The following is a 21732-nucleotide window of genomic DNA, read 5'->3' on the forward strand; positions in this document are numbered from 1 at the left end:
GTTGTGGGACATCGTGAAGTATTCCCGCTTCAGCCCCTATAGTTTCATGAAGTTCCCATGTGTGGCGGCGCCGTACGTAGTCTTCAAAATAGCGTTTGTAACAGAGGTTCTTGTGGCGCAAAACCAGAGGATCGCAGATACTCACAGACACATGCAGAATATCTATGGAAACCCAGCTGTGAACAAAAGCCCTTTTTTCACATGATATCTTGCGAACCATGGATGAAGGGTATCAGACGGATGCCATATTCCTTGACTTCCGGAAAGCGTTTGACTCGGTGCCCCACTGCAGAGTCCTAACTAAGGTACGAGCATATGGGATTGGTTCCCAAATATGTGAGTGGCTCGAAGATTTCTTAAGTAATAGAACCCAGTACGTTGTCCTCGATGGTGAGTGTTCGTCGGAGGTGAGGGTATCATCTGGAGTGTCCCAGGGAAGTTAGGTAGGTCCGCTGTTGTTTTCTATCTACATAAATGATCTTTTGGATAGGATGGATAACAATGTGCGGCTGTTTGCTGATGATGCTGTGGTGTACGGGAAGGTGTCGTCGTTGAGTGACTGTAGGGGAATACAAGATGACTGGGACAGGATTTGTGATTGGTGTAAAGAATGGCAGCTAACTCTAAATGTAGATAAATGTAAATTAATGCAGATGAATAGTAAAAAGAATCCCGTAATGTTTGAATACTCCATTAGTAGTGTAGCGCTTGACACGGTCACGTCGATTAAATATCTGGGCGTAACATTGCAGAGCGATAAGAAGTGGGACAAGCATGTAATGGCAGTTGTGGGGAAGACGGATAGTCGGTTTCGGTTCAGTTTGGGAAGATGTGGTTCATCCTTAAAGGAGACCGCTCATAAAACACTAATACGACCTATCCTTGAGTACTGCTCGAGCGTTTGGGATCCCTATCAGATCTGATTGAGGGAGGACATAGAAGCAATTCAGAGGCGGGCTGCTAGATTTGTTACTGGTAGATTTGATCATCACGCGAGTGTTACGGAAATGCTTCAGGAACTCGGGTGGGAGTCTCTAGAGGTAAGGAGTAGTTCTTTTCGTGAATCGCTACTGAGGAAATTTAGAGAACCAGCATTTGAGGCTGACTGCAGTACAATTTTACTGCCGCCAACTTATATTTCACGGAAAGACCACAAAGATAAGACAAGAGAGATTAGGGTTCGTACAGAGGCATATAGGCACTCATTTTTCCCTCGTTCTGTTCGGGAGTGGAACAGGGAGAGAAGATGCTAGTTGTGGTACAAGGTACCCTCCGCCAAGCACCGTATGGTGGATTGCGGAGTATGTATGTAGATGTAGATGTAGTTGGGCGAGACGTCCGTCATCATCGCAACAAGGATGCTCAAACCTTTCCGATCTCCCGCGCGGCGGTTGGCCGCACACAGCTGTGACTGCTGCAGTGCTGGAACGTGCGGACACTCTCATACGAGGCGATCGACGGATCACAATCAGACAACTCGCTGCACGACTGGACTCACACAAGTCTGCGCACCACAAAACTTTACTGGACTGTTCTTCCTCATCCACCCTACGGACCAGACCTCGCACCTTTCGACTTCCATTTGTTAAACCCAATGAAGGATGCAGTCCGCAGGAAGCAGTACGCGGGTGAAGTGGAGGCTACTGATGCAGGAAGACGCTGGCTCCGACGTCGACCTTTCAGTGGTTCCATGCGGGTACACAGGCCCTCCCAGTGGGCTGGCATAAGGCCGTTGCATTGAACAGAGAATATGTTGATGTATAGTATTTTATAGGCAAAAGTGTGGCGAATAAGTGGTGTATTGTAAGTCTGAATTAAACCAACGCGCTTTCAGAAAAACAAAGTGTTTCCTTAGTTATTGAACACCCCATGTAACTCGATTCCTAATTTAATTGTGAAAATTTAATTGCGCAGGGTGGGCAAAATAGAACTAGCCTGGAAACTATTTGTAAAATTGATTTGTCGATGACCCTTGTTAACGAACTGGAGGATTGTCAATCACACAGAACATTCTGGAAACTGTGTTTTCGATGCACCAAGCGGTTGAATTTTACGTGTCTGCACGACTGTGCAAGCGCATCTCCCGCATATTGTGCCCGAAGTACTTTGCTGTGTCACTACGTTTGAGTGATTGTGAGCGGACTTGTATAGTGAGGAGTTGAATGGAACACAAAATTTGCTCAAGGTGAAACAGGACGTGACTGCTGTCGAGAGTAATGCGAAGCACACACCGTTGAAAACGTGTGCGGAACCGTCTGTGCAAGACTTTAAGAGCAAGTCTGCTGTGCAAAACGTAGTGGCAAAGTGGCACGAACCGGACAGTGTTGCGAATTATGATCGGAACTATCCGAAAATGGTTCGAACACCACTAAATTTTGCTGCAGTCTGATTGTAATTAAGAAGCGTCCAGAAGGAGACGAGAAAACGAAATGAAAGTTCGCAGTTTGAGAGGTTGTACGATTTATGAAATGGAATCAAATTTACAAACGACTTTGCAGTTTGGGCCACTTAGCAGTATGACGTTGCACCACATCTGGCCTGTATGCATGCACTGTCCGGATGGTGCGGTTGTCCTATAGCCGTTGTGCCTGATTCTGAGGCGAGCTGACCCACAAATGCTGTAGCTGGTTCTCGGTATTGTGGGTCCTGGCAGCGGGATGAAGCTCCATATTACCTTGTTCTTCAAAAAATCTTGTTAGCACTACTATCCAAGGCTAGTCTTTCTAATCTAACATTTATAGGATAGATATACGTCTTCACCTTGTTAATTATCACATTCTGATATTTATTAGCAAAAAAAATTGATTTCATCCTTAATACTATAATGCCTAAAAGAGGGAAATTGAACAGCATATGTATCGAACTTCCCTTCCACACGATCTGTTTTACCACCATAGTTAAATTCGACATTAATAGTTTCCACAAATTGCGTTCGCCAACGACACATCTTGTCCAATGTAAAAGATGCCGGGAACAGACCGGCGGATATTACTGGCCACGGGTGTATCTCAAAATTACGCTTGCAGTTCACGCAGACACTTGCCATGTATGGACGAGTGTTGTCCTGCTGAGAAATGTCAACATGATACACTATCATGAGAGGTAACACATGAGGGTGCAGAATATCCGTGGTGTACCGCTATACTGTCAGAGCTCCCTCAGTCTGTACCATCAGTGAGCTGAAGTCATAAACGGTGGCTCCCCACACCATGACATCTGGAGCAACTCCGCTGTACCTCTTCAGAATACTGGAAGAACAGGACCTCTCCCCGTGTCGCTGCCATTCTTGTCTATGACGTTCATCCGAGGTAGCGCAGAAAAGCGATTCATCACTGAATACAACGTGACGCCATTCATCATCAGTACATGTTTCCGGTCATGGCACCACCCCAAACGCAGCCGTTTGTGTTGTGGTGTTGACGGCAGCCAACGCATGGGACGGTAACACCATATTTCTGCCGCTGTTGATCTCCGACTAACGATGCGAGCAGACAGCGAATTGCAAGAAGTCTATTACGTGTTTACGGTTGGCAGTTAAAGATGTGAAGGGGTTACGATGTGCTTGGCGCACAATGCGGCGATGCTTCCGTGTGGTAGTCAGACGTGGTCGGCCATAAATTTGACGAAGAGTGAGCATGCTCTCAAGTTCCCAGGCAGTCCGACATCGAAATACAGTTCTGTCCAAATGCCCCACCATTTTGGATATTCCGCGGTTAGACCAGAGGGCAAATTGGAGACGCACAATAATGCCACTTTCAAAGTCAATCCAGTGCTGATAACGGTGTCACACCTCCATCTGCTCCACAGAGATCGCTCAACATATGGCGCTGTTCACACCCCTCATATACCCTACCACTCTGGTGGCCGTTTTACCTGTCGCAGAGAACTCCCCGACCGTGAGTCATTATACAAGGCGTAACAAAAATGCACTGACATATCACAAGGGTTATCGGCAGCGTTTTGAGAAACAACTCGAAGATACGAATCTATGTCTGGCAACCTCATCCAACGACTCTATAGATCATCGGAGGTATAGGGGCGAACTCCTGGCGCTACTACAACGGTGGTGGAGCGGAAGTGGAACTCCTTGCAAAGGGAGTGGCGTCGAATGCCTCAATACAGCACTCTAAAGCGTACAAACCCACGCTGTATGATGAAGGGCTAGCTTAGCGTCAAGCGTTCTCCGCTACAAGTTAGGTGCTCTCTAACATCGATGGATGGCGTTTCAGTCCATAGTTTCCTATCATCAGTTTCTTCTTCAAGACACCTTATACGACCCTTCATTTTGACACACCCCATAAGAAGTAATCAATTATTTCGATTCTATAAATTTGAATTTCATTCTGATGGATGTATAAACAACATGGTATAAAAGTACAAGCAACTGAGGTGATTGTACTCTACACGTGATGGATTTCACATTTATTAGCGTCATCAACCATTCCAAATTAATTAATGGATAAGTCTACTTTCCCAACTGTTCTATGAGCTACAGAGGTAGTACCTACTCATGCTTCTCCTGCATAATTTTTAAGGGCAGATAGTCTTCTCGATCTTACCGTATCTCTTGCAATTTAGCAAAAGCTTCTATTTATCATCCCATCATTCCCAAACCTACATCAGTTTCTTTACGATTACGTACGTAATAGCATATTCCATTACATTATGATCCTTCATCCATTTGTTTCTTTTTTCTCTCTCCTAGTATTTCATTCTTTCATTGTCCGCTGAATTATTCTCGTTATCCGAATGGCTGTTGTATTTAAAGTACGTCTCTGATTGGCACTTGCTCTAAACTGTGATCCGAAACTTAGTTTTGTAAACTCTGCTCAGTTTACTGTCGATGTCAGTGTATGACTGAAGACAAGCAGACAGAGTAGCGAAATCAATTTAAGAAAATGCAAGATTAATAATAATTTAAGAAACATACGGTTGAGGTTGAAGAGAAAGAGGAGATAAATCTGGCATCTGTAAATATTCTTCGTTCGTTATTTTTGACAGATACCACGTTGACTGAGTCTGCTGAAACACTATCAACTGAAAATCGCAGTGTCAACAGATAGAGGTTTTGAAAGATTCCGGATCATAATCGCAATCCTATCTGACATAAAGGTGAGAACAGATTGTTGTGTAAACCGTGCAAGAAAGGAAGTTAAGGGTGCGGAGTCTCGTCGAAGTCGAGCTCATTAGAGATGCAGCGCTAGCTCAGACTGGAAATGGCTGTTAGAAGATATCGGCTGTATTATTATCATTGAAAAGATCGTGTTGCTTACAATGACTAATTTAATTCTTTTGGATTATTTTTACGTTAAAATATTGATTTATAACTGAATAAAACTAAGGGCTATTTTCACCCTGGTGGCCGGATGGCGCAATGACACCCTGATCTCTCCGAATGCAAGTGCAATGCTTCATAGTGGACCCAGCTTGCTTGATACGCACAGTAGAAAACTGTCTTCATCATCTTCCCTCCTTTCTTCATCTGTCATAGCTTGCCATGAAGCACGAACTGTGACTCAATGAATTTCTGCCGCTCAACCTGGTCATTGCTTCACTGTCGTGATGTGAGAGTCGAAATTGACTGTGTAGTGATCATTGGTAGCTGAATTTCTGGTCATTATCGGATTGGTTAAGCTGGCGTGTGAGCTTTGCCAGTAGGTTTTAGGATTTTGGTGTGATGGACAGCAGTCAACACTCAAAACTGCTGGGTGCTGTGGACTGGTCTGCATCGGAGAGACCAGTAATTCTCTTTTATTCGTTTCATTGTTTCCCATTGCTCACTATGCAATCGAATCATAACTCGGTTCAGTTTTCAAAAATTTGGTAATTCAAACATCCAGTCGTCACATGTTAAGTTGACTCGGAAAAGATCGGGGCCGCACGTGTAAGAGACTGAGATACCCGTGTGCATTAACTTGTCCTTACTTTTTTTCCCCATTTTTATTTAGACTTTTAATTCTCTAGGTAGAGCAGGATGTTCGACTAACAATCCACATAAATTTGGCACTTTCCATCCAGATATCAGGTCAGTTGTAATGGGGCTGAAGGAGTCTAAATTTGGAACACTTGAGAGGAGGTTTTCAGTTTCGGAATTTGTGGTACAAACGGAACGGGGCGATGGAAGTTGTGTTTATTTTAATTCTTGGACAATACGGCCTAGACAAAAAATGAACTGAGCGAGTCGGCGCAATGTTTAGCACACTGGACTCGCATTCTGGAAGACAACGGTTCAGATCGACGTCCGGCTATCCTAATGTAGGTTTTCCATGAGTTTCTTAAATGGCTTCAGGAAAATGACGGGATGATTCCTTTGGAAGGACACGGCCTGTTTCCTCCCTCATCTTTCCCTCAACAGATGAGACCGATGACCTCGCTGTCTAGTCCCCTACCTCAAATCAACCAACCAACCAACCAAAAAGAAAGCCTAATGTTTGTAAAGAGTGCCTGTTTACGCATGTATAACACTTCCGGTATCCTCTCGCTCTTATATTACTTTTATCTGTGAATGGAACTGTTGTTTTGATGCAAAAATGGTTCAAATGGCTCTAAGCACTATGGGACTTGACATCTGAGGTCATAAGTCCCATAGACTTTGAACTACTTAAACCTAACTAACCTAACGACATCGCACACATCCATGCCCGAGGCAGGATTCGAACCTACGGCCGTAGCAGCAGCGCGGTTCCGGACAGAAGCGCCTAGAACCGCTCGGCCACAACGACCGGTGCGTTATGGTGCAGAATACAATGAAATTATATCGGCCGACTCTGAGAGAATACAGAGTGGTCAGCGATACTTGACAATGTACAGTCGGACGTAGCTCACTGTTACGGTAGGTGGCACTATGCATAAATGCTATTACTGACCTACCTGCCAGTGTTGTGACCTTTCTGGCCATTCACGGAGCTCCAGCCCTTGAGACTCACCTGCCCCTACTTCTAGAGCAGCTGCCTGCACGCTGTCTCAACTTGTGAATTCTGTCTTCTGAGTCTTTCAACATAATCACACTTCGGGATTTTGAGTATCACTACCAGCAAAGGGAAACTATTGTGATAGAACTGCACTGTACTGTGTCATATTAAATTTTTATATTTTGCTTAATACATTAACACAAATTCAAAGATGGTGCGTATCACAATTCCTAGAATCGCTCAAAAACAAGTGTACCATTACAAGTGGTACAAAGGTCACACACCAGTCTCCACTAAGGTAAGTGTTGATGTTTTATAAATAGCCCAGTAAATAGCCCAACACAGCTAATCTATGTTGGGAAGATGTAATTAATGCTCTTTAACACGCAGGAAAACTCACAACTATCCAGGATAGATAGGAAAGCTACAAACACATAATCTCATATTCTCGAATACAATAAATCTCACAAATTGCGGTTCTTGGCTATAGGAGCACTGGCGACGACAATATGACATCACTTGAGTCATTCACAGCTCACCATTTGAAACGTCCCCTTTGAAAAATTATACATGACTGTCCTTAACCTGACACACAATATTTTTAGCGCAACGCAATCTGACTTTCAAAAATCCCTACAAAAGAATGGCCCTGACTAACATTAACCTATGCGTTTCACAAATCGCTTACCTCACAAAAATCTTGGTTACTCGAACTACTGCAATACAGCGAGCGCCACTACTGCCAGCTAAATAAAAGATTCAAACTACGGAAGGCACTAACTACTGATAGGAATAGTTAGCAAATGAAAGATTTTAATAGAGAACAAAAAATGTATTTACCTTAATAGTCATAATATATATAGCAGTTCATGACAAATTACAAAACTCCGCCATCTCTCTCCCCACATCCACCACTGCTGGCGGCTCACCTCCAACTGCGCAACGCTACGCGCTGTTCACATCCAGCTGCCGCTGGCCAACACTACAATGGCAGACAACAATGCAAACTAGCCAGAGACTGCACACAGCACAGCCAGTGATTTTTATACAGAGGTGGCTTTAGCAATAAAAAAACCTAAACAGCCTACTTACACATTATGCCACTGTTATCTACGTTCACACACAGGAATGAAGCGTCGCACATCCGTAAACTTTGTTCATGAACTGTTCATGTCTAAGTCTTACCAGTTTTTCAGCAGCAGAAACGTACGTCAGACATATTACTGAAGTTCACTACCTTCGTGACTTTACCATAGACGACGATACTAGCACAAAGCTTGTTTGACATTAAGACAGAGTGTCATTCGCTGCACGTCCGCCCAGTTATACCGGCGAACCGCGTCACTTTTGGCAATGGTGTGTCTCCTTACTGCTCGTGATTCTTGATGGAAGTGACGTCAAACACCAGCGTTTGCCAAACATTACCTCTGACTGCAATTACATCATTCTCTTCGGTTTACGTACATGGAGACAAACGTTACATAATGCTTTTATAAAAACAGCGATTTCGCTCTTGACCGCCCCAATACAATGTACGGTGGCCCGTTTGGCAGCTTTTCTTTTCGGCTAGATCCCCTGATGGACTCGTCCACCGGGACTGAAGTGAAGAGTGTCCAGCCCTGAGAACTGCGTCTTAACTTTTGCAAATGGTCCCTTGTTGTATGCCTGCACTGGTTACTGGATGATGTCACCACGATGACTGTCGATGTAGGGATCCGCCGACCGTATCTTCCTGCGATGGCACTTCGTAGCATCCCGTGCTCCAACCATGTCTGGGCCAATTCTGATAAGCTCTTTTAATTTAAACATAAATATATCTACTCTACCTGCTCCTGTTTTTATGCTAGTTATACTATTGTTATTGTTATGACATCCTGCTTCAATTCACAGGGTTTCCAACTAATTATATTTCTGAATTATTATTTTAATTGCTTAAATTTGATTTGTCAGTTTGAGCGTGTGCAGTGTTATGACAGGACTATGCCACGTATCAAGTCTACAGAGCAGCGTCGATGACTTGCTCAACATATACAGTGAATCTATGTCGCTATGGATGGCAGGCAAAGTGAAAGGTGTAAAAGTGTCAAATCTTACCTTTTTAGCGAAACTGTTTTTGTTTGTCTGCTTCAAGCCTCAGTGCACACTGAGATTTGGCTCGTTAAAAAGTCGCTGTCCTTTCCTCCCAAATGTCCCAGCAATCTGGAAGTGGGCAGAACATGTGCCGATTGTGGATATTTAGGAGGGAACTTGCACTTGTGATAAAAAATTTATTTCGTTAGGAAACTGAGATATAATTTAAACAAAAACATTGATAATTCTTGGCTCCCGATTTTCTGTGTGACACCGAGAGGGCACTGAGTCGTAATTTACTTATCATCATTCCTTCTGTATAGCAATAATTTTGGGTAGGTTAACTGTAGTTATCGATAGCCACAAAATTGGTTGTCACTGATAGTGAAGTCCCTTGGTTTGGACGGCACCGGAAGTGTATGTTCAAATGTTCAAATGTGTGTGAAACCTTATGGGACTTAACTGCCAAGGTCATTAGTCCCTAAGCTTACACACTACTTAACCTAAATTATCCTTAGGACAAACACACACACCCATGCCCGAAGGAGGACTCGAACCTCCGCCGGGGCCAGCCGCACAGTTCATGACTGCAGCGCCTGAGACCGTTCGGCTAATCCCGCGCGGCGGAAGTGTATGGATCATTCATGGGAGGAAGTTGGTGGTTAGGACCACCCAGGTTATGGCATCCTGACAGATCAGGAGAATTTCCTTAGAACTGGCTGGTAAGACAGACATAGATTTTTGTAGAAAGGCCCTTTAGGGTGGCAATAACGAAAGGGTGTCTACGCTGCCTCGTTCTTCCTGGGATCGAGTTTTGGAATAGGACCCAGAAAGATGACTCAGCCTTATTTTTGTGACTGTCCTAGAGCACACAATACTTAGTGTCCTTGTATATGACGGAGGGCCTCGTGAACAACCACTAGCAACCGTCTATACATGACAAGACACTGCGGGCTGCAGGCTAGGTATTGCTCCACCATACTCCACTGGTGCTCCTCACTGCTAGCATTTCTGTCCATTGCCCGTCTCAACCTCATATGGGCTTCATTGATTACATTCTTCTAACTTTTATTTTAATTGTTGATTGATACCCCGTGAACTTGATTTTGATACTAGTACATTCTTTCCTCCAGATGTGAGGGCTTAAAATTCGTTTTCTCTTCCTTTGTAAATGGTGAACGCAGAAGACAGTGTAGTTAAGGAGTCGCACTCTGGCTCTTACCATTCTTATTATTCCGATACTGCCAATCCTGTTCACCTACGTCCCTACAGTTAGTTTCGGTTAATCAGTGTTCTAAGAGACTGCTAAATTCATACCTGCGAGAAGGGACAAGTGAGATGCGTCCTTGCGCCTATGGTATGACTTCTAATTGTCAGCAGAAGCGGCGGCCAGGCGATGTGCAACGCCACACACTTCCGACGATCAACTGATAATCGAGGGCAACCTCTCTCAAACCTTGGTCGAAACTGGGTGTAAGTAGGCTGTTTAGGTTTTTATGTTGGTAACGCCACGTAGTGCTCTATATGAAAATCACTGACTGTGCTGTGTGAAGTCTGTAGCTGGTTTGCATTGTTGCAATATTTGCTATTGTAGCGTTTGGCAGTTCGATATGAACAGCGCGTAGCGTTGCGCAGTTGGAGGTGAGCCTCCAGCAGTGGTGGATGTGGGGAGAGAGGTGGCAGAATTTTGAGAGAGAACGATCTGGACGTGTGTCAATCAGAAAGACTAAATTTGTAATACTGGATATAATGAACTGATATATATGACTTTTGAATATTATTAAGGTAAATACATTGTTTGTTCCCTATCAAAGTCTTTCAAAAAATGGTTCAAGTGGCTCTGAGTACTATAGGACTTAACAGCTCAGGTCACAAGGACATCACACCCATCCATGCCCGAGGCAGGATTCGAACCTGCGACAGTAGCGGTCGCGCCAAAATCTTTTATTTGATAACTATACCTATCAGTAGTTAGTGTCTTCAGTAGTTAGAAACTTTTATTTAGCTGGCAGTATTGGCACTCGCTCTGTTGCAGTAGTTTGAGTAACGAAGATTTTTGTGAGGTAAGTGATTCATGAAAGGTATACGTTATTGTTAGTCTGGGTCATTCTTTTGTAGTGATTATTGAAATTCAGATTGCGTTGCCCTAAAAATATTGTGTGTCAGTTTAATGTTGATCAGAATAGGTAAAGAGCGAAATGTCTGAGTACGTTCAGTTCTGCTCAGCTGTTTGAAAATCAAATAACGTAAGAGGTTTATCAGTACAGTAATTCACTAAATTTTTCTAAGGGTATGTTTCAAGGGGTATTAGAGTTATTTTAATTTTTTCTGGAAATTTGTCTTGGCCTATTTTGTCATTTATGTCGATAAAGCGTAGTGGTCTTACAGCCTTCGTTCAGGTGAGTGGTTGCACAGCCATTAAGCACGATTTATAAGGGAAAAAGAAACGGGGCTAAATCCTCGACCAGCCAGCACTGCACGAGTTCCTGGAAACGTCGCCGGCTGCTGGGCACCAGGTGACGGGCGCGGCTGCTGATGGAGACGTCGCGCAAGAAGTGGCACGCTTCATTACGAGCGCCAGTCAATCAGCGCTCCTATAAATTCCTTCAGCTGCGGCGCTCCGCAACGATAAATTAGCCTCGCGGAGCTGGCCGGCTCGCTGCTCGTCCGCGGGTAAAAGGCGCGCCGCTGCAGGCCACTGCGGCGCGGAAGGTCAGCCGCGGCGGCCGGCAGCCTTGGCGCGATAATTGTCCTCGGAAATGGCCGCGCCGGAGATTACGGAGCGGCCAGCGCCCTGACAGGTGTGTACGTGCGCAGACACTATCGCGGGGAACGGTACCGGCGCCAAATGCGGACAGGCGGACCGGAGCGGGGGTGCAATTATACGGTCCATTAGGGTGATCCACAACGCGCAGTGACATCACGAGCGTACGAAGAACTGATTCGAATCGCATCCGTGTGTCACGTACAGCGAGATATTAGGCCAAGGATAAATTTTCTAGGCCTGACGCAACTATCGTGTCGATATCCATGAAATTCTGGTGGTGGTGCTATGTATAGTGCGCTCAACAGCGAGCCAATCAGCACCCGTACTCAAATAAACCGGAAAAATCGATTAAATTTTATTTTTGTCGTTTTGGTACACGTAGTAGAATAACGCAAACAAAGCTTCAACGTGCTTCGATCAATAGTTTTGTTTGTATTGTTTGTTACACTAGTCTGTTGTGTGTACTTAGTTCAAACGGACGGAGAGCAGTATCATGATATCAGAAATATATTTTGTGAACCTAATCACCAATGGACATTTATTCGAAGTTGGTGAAATTTTACACTACTGGCCATTAGAATTCCTACACCAAGAAGAAATGCAGATGATAAACGGGTATTCATTGGACAAATACATTATACTAGAACTGACATGTGATTGCATTTTCACGCAATTTGGGTACATAGATCCTGGGAAATCAGTACCCAGAACAACCGCCTCTGGCCGTAATAACGGCCTTGATACGCCTGGACATTGAGTCAAACAGAGCTTTGATGGCGTGTACAGGTACAGCTGTCCATGCAACTTCAACACCATACCACAGTTCATCAAGAGTAGTGACTGGCGTATTGTGACGAGCCAGTTGCTCGGCCACCATAGATCAGACGTTTTCAGTTGGTGAGATATCTGGAGAATGTGCTGGCCAGGGCAGCAGTGAAACATTTTCTGTATCCAGAAAGGCCCGCACAGGACCTTCAACAAGCGGTCGTGCATTATCCTGCTGAAATGTAGGGTTTGCAGGGATAAAAAAAAAATGGCTATGAGCACTATGGGACAGAACAGCGGAGGTCATCAGTCCCCTAGTACTTAGAACTACTTAAACCCAGCTATCATAAGGACATCACACACATCCATGCCCGAGGCAGGATTCGAACCTGCGACCGTAGCGGTCACGCGGGTCCGGGCTGAAGCGCCTAGAACCGAGTCCGCATCTCGTGGTCGTGCGGGTCCCGGGTTCGATTCCAGGCGGGGTCAGGGATTTTCTCTGCCTCGTGATGACTGGGTGGCAGAGCGATTCTAGGCGCTTCAGTCTGGAAGCGCGCTGCTGATACGGTCGCAGGTTCGAATCCTGCCTCGGGCATGGATGTGTGTGATGTCCTTAGGTTAGTTAGGTTTAAGTAGTTCTAAGTTCTAGGGGACTGACGACCATAGATGTTAAGTCCCATAGTGCTCAGAGCCATTTGAACCATTTGAACCGGCCGGCTCGCAGGGATCGAATGAAGGATAGAGACACGGGTCGTAACACATCTGAAATGTAGCGTCCACTGTTCAAAGTGCCGTCAATGCGAGCAAGAGGTGACCGAGACGTGTAACCAATGGCACCCCATACCATCACGCCGGGTGATACGCCAGTATCGCGATGACGAATACACGCTTCCAATGTGCGTTCACCGCGATGTCGCGAATCACGGATGCGACCATCATGACGCTGTAAACAGAACCTAGATTCATCCGAAAAAATGACGTTTTGCCATTCCTGCCCCCAGGTTCGTCGTTGAGAATACCATGGCAGGCGCTCCTGTCTGTGATGTAGCGTCAAGGGTAACCGGAGGCATGGTCTCCGAGCTGATAGTCCATGCTGCTGCAAACGTCGTCGAACTGTTTGTGCAGATGGTTGTTGCCTTGCAAACGTCCCCATCTGTTGACTAAGGGATCGAGACGTGGCTGCACGATCCGTTGCAGCCATGCGGATAAGATGCCTGTCTTCTCGACTGCTTGTGATACGAAGCCATTGGGATCCAGCACGGCGATCCGATTACCCTCCTGAAACCACCGGTTCCATATTCTGCTAACAGTCATTGGATCTCGACCAACGAGAGCAGCAATGTCGCGATACGATAAACCGCAATCGCGATAGGCTACAATCCGACCTTTATCAAAGTCGGAAACGTGATGGTACGCATTTCTCCTCCTTACACGAGGCATCACAACAACGTTTCACCAGGCAATGCCGGTAAACTGCTGTTTGTGTATGAGAAATCGGTTGAAAACGTTCCTCATATCAGCACGTTGTAGGTGTCGCCACCGGCGCCAACCTTGTGTGAATGCTCTGAAAAGCTAATCATTTGCATATCACAGCATCTTCTTCCTGTCGGTTAAATTTCGCGTCTGCAGCACGTCATCTTCGTGGTGTAGCAATTTTAATGGCCAGCAGTGTATTTTATAAAAATATGATGACCTCATCATGTGAGTTTTCATCCCTGCATTACATTTTAAACTGACCACTATCCCTGTAAAGCACATTAAGCTTGTCTAGGTCGTGGCTGATGCATAAATTAATGCTGTATGACATAGTTTAGAAGTTTTACCGTCTACTGTGTTTGAACCTTTCTATAACCATGAGTGTGCTGCTTTTCTACGAAAAAAATTCACACTTACGATAGTTTTTGTGAATTTAGGTCGGTTTTAACAAATGTTATAGGATCACCCAGCTTTCCAGTCAGCACAACCATCGTTCTACAAGTCTAATTCTCTGCGGACGCGCAAACGTGATCCACATGACCCGTCTCTGCATGATGCTATATGGCGTTTCTGCAGCTCTGTCTTCAAACGCGCACTTGCGGTTGTGAGTGGAGCCTTTTGCCATCGTGGTGTAGCAATTTTAATGACCAGTAGTGTATACGAGCTTCTTCTTCGTTTGGCACTTGTAAGAAATGTGCACCCGAGTCAAAACGCTCTGTGCGAGTGGTAAGTCGTCGAAGTTTAACGACCACCTCGAAAGAATATTGTTACATAATTAATGTTTTGTTTGTTTGTGGATTCATTTCTTCAGTCGTGGTTTACATGGTAATCCCACGCGACAATAGGCAGCACGCAACTAGAGGACATAAAAAAAATGATGCATCCAATTAGATAAAGTATAACTGGGTTGCGTAGGTTTGTTGTAAGTCATCTAGCGTTGGGTGTGCGATGTACGTCCAAAATTAATTACGTAACTTTATTTTTTCGAGATTGTACAACGGGTGTTCAATAAGCGTTGCAACACATTTTTTCTCGGCCAATTTCACTTGAAAAAACTGTGAATTTCTTATGGGACGTTGAGGAATATTCCCGCCTTACCCCGTATAATTGCAAGAAGTTCCGATTGGTGGCGGCGCTTAACGTAGCTTTCCAAATGGCGTCTGTAACGGATGTGCGGTCGAAGCAGAGAGCTGTCATTTAGTTTCTATCGACGGAAAACCAGACCATCGCATTTCATAGGTAAATAAAAGATTCTAATTACTGAAGGCACTAACTACTGACTGATAGGCATAGTTAGCAAATGAAAGATTTTGATGGAGAACAAACAGTGTATTTAGCTTAATAGGGTTCAAATGTCATTATATATATATATATATATATATATATATATATATATATATATATATATATATATATATATATATATATATAATTTGTGACATCCAGCTTGGCAAGTTTCCTTTTTCTGACGGACACATCTCTGTTCCCATATCCACCAATGCTCGCGGCTCACCTCCAACTGCGCAACGCCACACGCGCTGTTCACTTCCTACTGCCCAACACTACAAAAGCGAATATTGCAACACTTCCAACCAGCCACAGACTGCACACAGCACAGTCAGTGATTTTCATACAGAGCGCTACGTGGCGTTACCAACATAAAAACCTAAACAGCCTACCTACACATTGTTGGAACGTGCAGACACTCTCATTCGAGGTGATCTACGGATCCCAATCAGACACCTCGCTGCTGAGTTGGACATCTCTGTTGGTAGTGCTGACACACTCGTCCACCATTTGGTGTACTGAAAGGTGTGTGACCGATGGGTTCCTTGCAGCCTAACAAAAGACCATAAAAAGAAACGGACGACAATCTGTGCTGAATTGCTTGCTTGCTCAGGTTGATGGAGACATTTTTTTGTCGAACATCGCCACAGGTTATGGAACCTGGGTTCGACACTTCGAACCAGAAACAAAACGGGAGTCCATGGAGAGGCGCCACACCACCTCTTTTTCGAATAAGAAGTTCCGAGCCGCATTCTCAGCTGATAAAGTCATGGCGATGGTCTTCTGGGACTCTCAAGGGCTTATTCTGTTTGATGTCCTCCCACATGATGCAACGATCAACTCTGTAGTGTATTGTGCTACCCTCAGGACACTGAATAAACGACTTCAGCGTGTTCGTTGCCACAAAAATGCAACCGAAGTTCTTCATCTCCACGCAATCCGAAGCCCCACAGAAGTCTGTGCACCAGAGAGGAGGTCAGGAAGCTTCATTGGACTGTTCTCCCTGGAAAAGCCTGGATCTCGTGCCTCCTCAGTTTCAGACGTCTGGACCAATGAAGGATTCATTCTGCAGGAAAGCAGTACATGGATGCTGGGGAGGTTATTGATGCAGCAAGCCGTTGAACGGAGATGATGTTGAAAATGGGGTTTCGCAGCCACAAGTGTGGGTAATAATATGTTGTACTGGAACCGTGAGTGAAACCGACCTGCTTTCAGAAAAAAAAATGTTCCAGTACTGATTGAACGCCCCACATGGTTAAAACTTTTTCTCCACCATTCGTACTTTCTTGGAAGTCAATCGTGATTTCACAATGGTCAGGACATTACACATGCATTTGGAAGGACGATGGTTCAGCTTTGCTTCCGACTACCCAGATTTAGATTGTCTACTGAAAGATTAGCAAATAAATGGTGTGTGAAACAGTTGACGTCGTGTATATGTATGAAGGAAAATAATGGTACCCTATACTGCTTTGGTGGAGCAGCACACGCGACAGTGAAAGTACCTTAATTCTCGACATTTGGTGCCAGGGCTCGTCAAGTGGTCCCAATGCAGCAGAGAGTGTGTGAAACTTCATAGAAATCGTGTACAGCTCCATCCCGAGACGACGAGCTGCCGTGACAGGCGAAGGAAGTCGGGTGTGCTACAGCGAGACGGCCACAACTTGGAGCCAGTCCCGATCTCCGAGGGCAGAAGCTTCAGGACAACACCTCGAGAGCGGCTTGGTCCTTTGGAGGGCGCACTGGCCGGTGTTGACTTGATCGCAAACAGGCTCGTTCCTCGAGTCGGTCGGCGAGTGATGGCACTGCACGATCTCGTGGAAGCAAGTACCGGTCAGCGAGCTGATGACACTAGCGAGCGGCCCTATGTGCAGGCAGTATCGGCCGGACGCTGTTGTCTGGTAGTAGGACAGTCGGTGAGGCAGTAGCGGAGCCGCCGAGTCTGACTGCGTGCACGTGGGTGGAAGAATAGCGGTTGGCCGCTGGCAATCTGTGATAGAGGCCGAAAAGGTACGGAGGGTGGGGCGGCCGTTGCTATCTTTGGGCTTGGAAAGTGGAGTGAGTCTGTGGAGAGCCAACAAGGAAGGTCTTGATGAGGGAGCAACAGGAAGATCAGTGTGGGCGGTGTGGGCTGAACCGCAAGTTTTCGTGGCCAGTAATGGGACAGCCTGGTGTGGAGCTGTGAGGTTACAAGCCCTCTGTCTTGCCTCCATCCCTTCCTACTAAATTTATCTGCATCTTGCCACGAGAGGCAGAACACTTAGTTTCATCTAATTGAAGTCTCATTACACTGAGTTGATGTATTTTATAAAAATTTCAGTGGTCGTCGGCAAAGGGATTAATAGTTTCAGTCTGCGAATACGTGAGAAATGCACTGCTCGCACACTCCCCTGGACGCAGCAGGTGTGTCATGGGCACCCAGGGCTTTTTGTTGGCTTGCGAGTGTAAATGGCAACCGATGGAAGCTTACAGAACCTACCGGTCCTTTTCACTAAGTTGGCGTTAGTGGCCTGTTTCACTACTCGCATCTTGAGATGGCCGAGGATAAGTGTTTCAAGTGCTTGCTGGGACACCAGACAACAGGGGCCGCGCGGTTTGAGGCGCCGTGTCACGGATTTTGCAGCCCCTCCCGACGGAGCTTCGAGTCCTCCCTCGGGCATGAGTGTTTGTGTTGTTCTTAGCATAAGCTAGTCTAAGTTAGTTGAAGTGGTCTGTAAGTCTAAGGGCCGATGACCTCATCAGTTTGGTCCCTTAGGAAGTCACACATATTAGAAACATTTGAGAACAGGTGAGGCGTAGCGCCTTCGCATCGCTCCCGTCACTTGTTAGGGCGATATCGTTATAGGCATGAGTCATCGACAGTTGTCACCAGCTGACATGGACCTGAGATACAGAGCTGCACGTAGTTGTACTAGTAAGCGGAAGAGGTCATCAGTTGAGGGCCAATGCTAGCAGTCGTAGTCAAAACAATGTTGTAAAGTTATGTTTGATTAATATTTAATGTATTTGCATAATTATAATTGTTTTATATGTGTAGTAATTAGCTGTGTGAGTGTTGTATGAGTGAAGAAGAACAGAAGTAAATGAAAATTGTTTTGTTTATTCACGAAGTACCAGTTAAACTATACAGGGGATTTACTATAATTAAATGTGCAGTCAGTTTATCTCGTACTAATAAATCGTGAGTAGAACACAAATTAATCGGTAATTTCAGAAGGAGTAATTTTATATTTGATACTTTTCTAAATTTATTTATTTAGCAATTGCCACAGAAAGAAATGTTTTACTATTATTGGTCATTGAAGTAAAGCGCCGGTTAGCGCGGTGTAATACTGCAACCTGATTTGCTGTTTGTGATATCAGCCAATCAGAAAAATGCAGGCTCTCGCCAATCTACGCTGGGAACAAAGCCTTTGGTGTGATCTAGGGGGGTCGGGGCTGAGGGTTCGAACTAGTAACATCTCATTGAAAGCAGCTCCGACAAAAGTACTGTAAAATCGCGGAAAAATGCTAACTACGTGTTCGCGAAGTAGTGCAAAGTGTATTTAAGCGAACGGTATAGTGGAAGTCGTGTGGAATTTCGGACGGAACATCAAAATTATTGCTTTTCACTGTTAGTTAAAACCGCGTGGCGTGTTGTGCGATCTAAGACTGGAACAGGTATTACGTAGAGAGCAGAGTACACAACATTTGAGCGAGAATTTTCATATCTAAACGATCCGGCGAACTCTATTAACTTCGGTAACGGCTGTAAATACCATAAACTGGCTATGTGTGTGATTGTGGTGTGTGTGTGAACTTTACATTGTGTTGCTACTTAGTACGGACTTGGCAGTATTAACTGTGATCTTTATCTTAAAAATACACCTGAAAATTTACATTGCCAAGTTAAAACTTTTATTTCAGTAGCTAGCCACATCCCGTTTACCGGACAATTCTACGTATGTTGCGACCTGCAATAGACAGTAGTGTTCTAGTATTTTCTACTACAGCTTCTAGCTAGACAAATGAACATTGCTGGACACTGGCAGGCCGGTAAAAGGTAGCGTGCCCCGCCGCACAGGGACCTCAGGAAATTCAGAAGTGTTAAACAACTCTCCGATTCGCCCGTGGCTGGCTTACGTCAGACTGGAATTTCTGGGACAAACTAGCGAGGAAGATGTGGATGATTGCCCCATGACTGACGACATTCCGTGGTGAGAATTTATAAAACATGACGCTGACACGCTACTGGAGCAAAACAGTAATGATTTTCCCGCTTGGCGTTGGCGGGCAGATTGTAGCAAATTGTCGAGTCGGGAGCTGGTGGAAGAAAAAGGGACACTCTTGGTTTGACTGTGGATGGAGACAGGTCGCTGCTTCGAGACGTCGTTTCCCTTGGAGGTGTCAGAGTCCTGACGAGCGAGATTCTGATTCCTCACTAAGACCGCGGTTCTCCGACTTACCACCACAGCAAACAGGTGACAGTATACAGCAGCACGGGTCACTAGGAGGTGTTTAATGTTAAGACAGGAAGCGCACCGTCGCCACAGATCAGCTAAACCCGACTCAAGCCTTAGTATCGTTTCACGTCGTATTCAATCGATCACTGGAATTTCTAACTTAATCGTTTGTAACCTCCCCCTCACTTATCGACCTTAATGACAGTGAAAAACTAAACCGCATGTACCTAATGGAATTTTGGGAAAAGCAATCGTCACCGAAGTTAATCTGTCGGTAAGGAGGGAGGAAAGGGTTACATCTAAATGAAAGGAAAAATGCAAATGAAACTGGTGGAAATTAATTTTGAAAAGGGGTAAAGTTAAAAAAGAAAGTAAATGTGCGGCCGTTACGTTAACAATTAACTAGCGGTAATTAGATATTTGAGATTTTGGGAAAATTACGGTCGCCAGTCCTAAGGACAATTACTATAGTAACTGAAAAAGAAAGGTTATTGCACATACAATTAGCATTAAAAGTGTGGCAACTGAAGGTTGACACGTGTTGTGTGAAAACTGAATGTTTGTCAGAAGTAATAAATTTCGCTACACTCTGACTTAATTTAGCAAAAGAATTAATAAAACTTTCAATTGAAAGTTAATTTAGTGACTGAAATTAATAGTGAGCTTTCTTTCTGAAGCACATCGAAATTCAGTAAAACACGGTTAGTCTTGGACTACCTCAACAATCATTTACTTGAATCTACGCAATTTAGAAATAAGAGATTTAACTTTAAACTTGAATGAAATGATTCTGAACAATTAACAATAGTAAAATTTAGTACGTACCAAGCTGAGCTGCAGTCACAGGTAAGCTAAAATATGCTAACAAAACTCGCACTCTTAATTTGTGTTTGTGTAATCTAAATATTGTAGCCAGCTATGAATACCTTAACTGAACTTTGAAATTAAAGCAGTGAAATCGAATTGTATTACTTTAATGCTGGCGTTTGAATTTCAACGACACTCGGGCTCATTTCGGAAAAGGAAGGGACCCTGCTTGGCAATGCAATTGGGACAATGAGCAACAAAGAATCATGCTAAGTTGCTGTAATTTTGTGATACAACAATTTTAAAAGCTGAGGTCTGCCATACAGTTCTGAAACTTTACGTGCTTTTAGTCTTCCTTGTTGGTTGATTGAAGGTTTGAAGTCGTCGATCGAGGAGGTGGCGACAGTCACTCATTGTCGGCCGTCGCTGTTGCAGAAGCTGGATGTTGGCGCCTTCTTCTCGACACGGTCACCAGGCGAAACGGGCTCTTGATGTGCGCCAGCTAATACTTCCCGTCCGCGACACCGTGTCAGAAACTATCATAGCAAGTCGAGCGCAATTACATGCTGCCCAACCCCGAAAGCGCGGCAACTCGCGGGAGCGTCACACAACACACCTGCTCCACTGCACCACCCCAGCCAGAGTCCCCTTCTTCTCGCGCTCCACGCGACAGAGTTAACACTACCAAAGATCCTAAACACTTTTGTTCTCCACACGACCTATCGATGTATTCATTCGATAGCATAGTTTTCCCTAGGCCGGACCCACCGTATAAATACAAATAATATTCACAAAACAAATCAACATAAATGCATAAATATATATATATACAAACAGAAAACAATTACAATATATAAAGACACAGAAATGTCATATCTTCAGGTAACAAAATAAGGAAAAAAAAATTATAGTGCAGCAGATGGAAATAGGAGGATATGCATTTCCGGCGTTACACGTTGGATTTTAGTGGATTAATGAATTAATTTGCGGCTAGGATACGGTAGCCATCCCTCTGCTTGCCTGTCTTGTTAGTTGTCGTCGGCAACTAACTTAGTTTTTTCATAGAATGTTGATGCCGATACTTTGTAATTGATTAATATAATAAATAAAATGTTTATGTTTCATTTGCATTTTTATTTGAAGAAGCACGTGGTTCAATTCAGGTCACTGATTTGTTATATTGACTGAGTGGATAGTTATACAGTAG

This window comes from Schistocerca serialis, chromosome 6 (assembly GCF_023864345.2).
Source record: "Schistocerca serialis cubense isolate TAMUIC-IGC-003099 chromosome 6, iqSchSeri2.2, whole genome shotgun sequence".
Classification (NCBI taxonomy): domain Eukaryota; kingdom Metazoa; phylum Arthropoda; class Insecta; order Orthoptera; family Acrididae; genus Schistocerca; species Schistocerca serialis.